Raw genomic sequence first — 6,000 nt, 5'->3', positions numbered from 1 at the left:
AGGTAGCCTGCTTTTAGCAGTGATGGCCCCCACCCCATGGATATGCATGGCCCATAGATTCCAGTGGTGTGACATTCATGAGAAAGAAAGAGAGGCTGAGCAAACTGAGGGCCTGTAAACGCCTGAATGGCGGCGGCTGGGCAAAGGAGCATCTTTAAGACTCCTGCAAATAGTTATTTAATGAGGGGAGGGAGAGGTAGGGGGGGCGCAATTGCCCCACGCTTATGTATCGGCTGTCGACCCAGAGCGACCCTGACACTAGCCCAGGTATTCTAAGGGGGGGGGGCGAGCCCTGTGTGGCCAGAGTCGCCCACTGGGGGCAGGACTTCCTGGTCGCGCTTTTCCAGATCAGGGCTGGAAAGGAATCGAAACCCAGTCTGTGTGGAGGGGAAACGAAAGCGATCCCGATGCCCAGGACAGTCCCCTGGAAAACAATGGTGTCAGCCAATAGGCTCTGCGTCCCCACCTGCATCCTCCAATCAGAGAGCGGCACGGGCCTGGACCTCTAGGCGCTTTAGAAGGAGGCGGGACGCTGGACATCATAACCCAGAGGTGAAAGGAGGAGCGCGGAGCAGCCGCGACACAGAAGAAAATAAGAGAACAGGACAGGAGGCAAGAAGCAGGTGAGTCCAGTGTGGGATACGCCAGGCGAGAGAGAGAAGGTGGAGTCTGTGGCAAGAAGAGAGAGAGAGCTTTAACAAGCAACGACAACTAGGTTAGTTCTACACAAGTGAACATTGCACTGGGGGATGAGTGCGTGGAAGGGCGAGTGCGTGGATGAATACATGGAATCCCCCATTTGTAAAACAATAAAGAACGCTTTGGTCGAACAAGTAGGGTCTTCAAAATCGCATTTTCAGGGAGTACGTGAAAATGACCATCTATTTTGATATGAAATGGAGTGTCTGAAAGGATGGGGGCGAGTGACTAGGCAGAAGGAGAAGGGTGAGTGGGTGCTGGAGTGAGTAGGTGCATACATGTGTGGGTGAGTGGCTACATAAACGAGTGGATGAAAAGATATAGGATTTAATGTGCGAGTGAGTGATTTGAGTGAATGGATGAGTGTCGCGAGTGAGTATAAGGCTGACTTAATGAGCAGGTGGGAAGATGGGTGAGCTGGTTAGAAAACCCAGCAAGTTAAGGACTCGCTGCTGAGAACTGAGGAGAGAACCTGAAGGTTATGCGTTTACATGCTCAGCCTTTTATCCTTTCAAAGAATCTGCCTGCCATTAACTTGGGCGATAAAAGCAAAATAATTAGTAAGCGGGGCACTTGCTGGGAGTGTGAGCGGATGAATTCAGTGCACCTCCATGTCCGCCACCTCCAACACCAATCCAGGTCTTTCCCGCGCCCTCTGCTCCATTCTTCGGATGAACGAGTGCCCCACGACACATACCACTGGCTTCCCCCATCTCCTTCCTCAAAATGACACAAAGACCGCGTGTTAGAAATGTCAGGGTACCCTGACCCCCCACACTCCCCCTCTTGCAGCTTAACACGGAGGAGTGGCTGGATGGGTCCCTTGTACGTGTGGGATTTGCACCGCCCCAATGCCTTTATCTGTCCTTCTCTAGAGCCATAACCTGCTGCTGGGGTGGCAGCCCCTATTCTAAAGGAATGCGCGGCATAGCCCATCCCCTCTAGCCCAGCTTCCTTCCAAGGTTTTTCTGAACTAGTACCTGGATAGGTATGACATTGGCCTTGTGCGCAAATAACGGTGCCAGCCAGGTCTCCCCTGTACCTCCTATCTGGCCGATGTTCCCCACAGTATGCGCCGTCATAGTCACCCCGGCCCCTTTTCCCTCCTGGTCCATTATTTACCTCCTCAACCAAATGTGTGCCAGAGCCCCCCCCCCTCAGTTGATAAATCATGTTTGGCCAAGGACCCCCCCCCCCCGAAAAGTCAGTCGTGGATCCCCCCACCTTTCTCAACCCCGAAGGCCCCAAAGAATGCTGTTACAAAACCTGCTCTGAACACTGCCCTTTCCCAGCCATCCCCACAGATCCCCTCCAGAACCTGCGCCATCGCTGCTATTTGGTCTGTGTCTAGAGCACCGGTATTCCAACTGTGTGGCGCCGCGGTCTCCTGTCCAGGGGGTCATGCACCCACAGTCTGAAAAAACGAAAAAATATATTTGGGGGGGGTAGTGGGGCTCGAGATTCTGTAATATGCAGAGGAAAAAGAAAACATTTCGTATTTAATGTTTGACATCCTGAAAACATGGCCTCCAAGAGATGATGGCAGTTCATGCTTGACTGAAGTATGTTTCCGAACCCTGGACTCTCCCTGGGATCAGTGGAAGTCGTGGGGCTCCTGGAGGTTACTTTCAATTCTGCCCTCTCCTTTGATCCTCGGGCAAACAGGGTTGGCAAAGCCCTCAAGCAGCCTGCGACTGATAGATGATATGTCGCTGTTCCATCTTAGCACTGGTATCTACACAGGCCTTTCATATACTCTGGTGGCCAATGAAATCGACAGATTGAACCCGGATCCCATCAAAGATGCAGTGAAAGCAATCTCGTAATTAAGAAAAATGGGAGACTTTCCATCTCAACACTTTAATACTTTCTGTGTAAAGATGTTGTGGACATTCTCCAAAATACTCATTTGCCAACAATGCTTAGCTGATGATCAATGGGGATCGGCTCTTGCAGCCTTACTGCTAAATAAGATTTTGATATATGACGGTCGAGCTTTACAAGTGAGAGTTCCCTTGCTTCTGAAACCTCTTTCTTTTTTCCTGCCTTGAAAACATAGCACTGAAAATGTTTAAAGTTCTTGAAGCTTGTTTCACCAGCCCCATCCCTTTTCACGACTTCTGTCTGAATTCAGTTCGCAGGTTGCCCGGATGAAGCTGCTAGGGGCCATGTGACAAAGTTGATAGGATTGCCCAAATAGTGCCACTTTAACATAGGCGGAAGACCTTAGTATTACAGAAGGAGACACAGGGGAGGAGTGTACCTTTCCAGAGATCTTCTACCATCTGCTGCCATCGGGTCCTGCTACAGCACCCCAGCCTTGCAGCACGGTACAGCAGCCCCCATCTTCTGGCATGATAGGAGACATGTGTTCCCACCTGTTTTTGGCCCACCCTCAGCATAGCTTTTAATCATTCTGCCTCTTTAAGTTCTATTAATCTTGGGAACAGTTAAAAAAGTGTGCTCCAAAATGCAGCATTGTGACCCAACATTTTAAAATATTTCCCGGGGGGGAGGGGGGAGAACCCCTCCCCAAACCCACTTGATTGGTTCTGACTCCCGTGCTGCACTCGGTCGCTATGGCACATCTGGGGGAAATATTTATGCCCTTCCACTTAAAAAAATCAACAGCCGCCACTGGCCCTAGAACTGTTCTGCCAGCTGAGGGTGGGAGCAGGATTGTGGAGGCCATGGGATAGTAGTGGAAGCAGGGTGGGGTGAGCCCATGGTCTGTGGTGGGGTGGCAAGAGCCCAGGAACTGGGCTAGCAGTGGGATGAGGGAATCCAGAGAATGTGATGGGACCAGGTGGGGAAGACCTGAGACTATACTGGTAATAGGGTGCAGCGATGGCGCACGATAGTTCATAGCCATTGGGACTTATTGTCCATTCAGCATTTTAAGGAGGGGCCCGACCTGCCCACATTTTGCACCAGGGGCATCACTGGTCTAGAGGTCTTCTACAAACCCTCACCTCCCCCTTGGTGCAACCGCCGTTCTCCAACTGGCTAATGCCTTTTTTATCGCAATTTCGGTGTAAGGTGGGGTCCTTCCATTTAAGCCTGCAAAAAAAACAAAGGCCGACATCTTTGTTCTGGCCACCCGAACTGTCTCCCCCACAGTGTGTAGGTGACCCAAAAAACCTCTTGTGCCTGTTTGTGGAAAATGTCTACTAGACCCTGTCCCACACATAATTCCCTGAATTCCCCAAATGCCCGCTTGTATGCCCTTTTAATCCTCCCCGATACTGATACATTATCAGGGATGCTAGTTCTGGGCAGCAAGCTCCCAAAGCACCTCTGGGAAACATGCCATCATTAGGTCCGCCCCGGGCAACCACCGCTTGAACTCCTGCAGTTTAAAATCGGTAAAGCATCAGCCACAATACTGATGACACACATGGGACATGTTTTGCCCAAAAGCAAATATTTGCCTTTAAACACAGTAACACCAATCTTATTAGCAACCTGAACACCATTGGGCATGTTGATTGAGCAAAACACCGACATACTGTGTAACCAGAACACTACATCCTTGCCCCCGAGCTCCTTTCCCCAAATCGTCAATGCTACGATAATGAGAAAGAGTTCCAAAAATGTAATGTTTCTGCACAACCCTTCCTTCTTCTAGCTGTCTGGCCAACGCTGGCCACACCATTTGCTGCCCAAGATTGCCCCTAAGCTCACACTCTCTGCTGCATACCATTTTGTGCAGTGAGACCCACACCCCATTCAACTCCCTCAGAAAGTTGTCCCAAATGCCCAGGTCCTGTTTCTGTTCTTTGGTCAGCCTTGTGTGGTGGTGTGGTTTTGTCAGGCCTGGCATTGCCCCTGCTATGGAACGGGAGAAGGGCCTCCCCATTGAAATGATTCTGAGAGCAAAATGCAGCTGCCCTACCAAACTCTGCAGCTGCCCAAGGGTCACCTTTTTGGCCTTCAGGCAGGCAGCCACTGCCCCCTGAAGTCCTGCACTATATCTCTGGGTTTCACCCGCCTTGCTGTCAATCTCAATCCCCAGAAAACACAATGAGGTGGTGGGCCCCCCCCCCATTTTTTCTGCCACCTCCTGGAATGTTGTAAGTGCCCTGGCGCCCTTCTCCATACTCCGCTCTCCCATGAACAAGAAGTCATCTAGGTGAGGCAGGACTTTAGCTCCACCACTCTCCATCCTGACCACCCACGCGAGAAACGTGCTAAATCTCTCAAAGTAAGCACAGGAAATAGAATACCCCATTGTTCCTCCCACTTGAAACCCAGCCAGTGATAATCCTCAGGGTGCAGCGGCAGCAACCGGAAGGCAGCCGCGATATCTGCCTTTGCCAGCAGTGCCCATTCCCCATCTGTTGCAGCCTTGCCACTGCTGAGTCAACAGGTGCATACTCTACAGTGCGTAAATCGTTATCAACGGCGTCATTTGCTGACGCTCCCTTTGGAAAGGATACGTTATGTATCAGCCTAAACTTCTCCTGCTCTTTTTTTGAGACAATCCCCAGCGGGGAGCATACCAGTCCCTACAGAGTTGGTACCGTAAATGGACCTGCACATCTCCCCAACTGGACCTCCTTTGCCACCTTGTCCATTAGTATTGATGGTTGTGACCAGGCGGATCTCTGGTTCCCAGGCACCGGGTGGACGGGGGGGGACGGGGACCGGCACGGGGTAAAATCCCCTCCCGGTATCTGGAGAAAACCCCTTTACCAGCCATCCGGCATCACCCACCCATGGGTACCCATTTGCCCATGCCCTCAACACCTCCACACGTACGGGTGAGGGTAATCCTGTCAGAGGCAAATCGAGCCCAATGCTTCCACTTCTGCTCTTTGCGGTGCTTGAGGCAATTTGCTTCCCCATGTCCTGACATCCCGCAGAATGAACACACGTATTTAAATGTGCAAACTGGCCTAGAACACGAGGCTCTGTTGTGTTTCCCTACATGTCCCCTATTTGTCCCAGCGTCCTCCCTCCACCCCGATGCAAAAGAGCTGCTCCGTTCGCCCTGGTGTGAACTCCTTACTGCTGGATGGTCGTGCTGCCGTGCAGCTAGGCCGCAAATCCATTGCCTTCGTACCCCAATCTAGTGCAGGATACCCTGCCGTTGCACTCCTAAATCTCTCATCACACACCAACCAAGAACCAAATATGCAGTTGTACGACCACAACTTCTGACTAAGCTTCGGACATGTTTCCAATAGTATGGCTGTGAATATTGAAAAGCATGTCACCCAGCTGGCCAAAGATCTCTCCACAAAAAATGTCTTGTCCTTCCCCTCATTCTTAATCTCCTTGCACTCCTCCACCCACCTG

At 51.2% G+C, this 6,000-nt stretch overlaps 1 protein-coding gene across 1 annotated transcript in view; it reads left to right on the top strand.

Moving 5' to 3' along the window:
• The first annotated feature begins 571 nt into the window (after positions 1-571).
• LOC138516938 (uncharacterized) overlaps positions 572-6,000 on the top strand; it is a 159,116-nt gene continuing 153,687 nt past the window's right edge. The window contains exon 1 of the mRNA XM_069632413.1: positions 572-715. The gene's annotated coding sequence lies outside the window, so the exon portion shown is untranslated. The remainder of the gene's footprint in view (positions 716-6,000) is intronic.

This window comes from Ambystoma mexicanum, chromosome 6q, assembly GCF_040938575.1.
Source record: "Ambystoma mexicanum isolate Mex_15411 chromosome 6q, UKY_AmexF1_1, whole genome shotgun sequence".
In the NCBI taxonomy this organism is placed as follows: domain Eukaryota; kingdom Metazoa; phylum Chordata; class Amphibia; order Caudata; family Ambystomatidae; genus Ambystoma; species Ambystoma mexicanum.
Note: the sequence above shows the minus strand (reverse complement) of the source record. Positions and strands in the feature narration are given on the sequence as shown.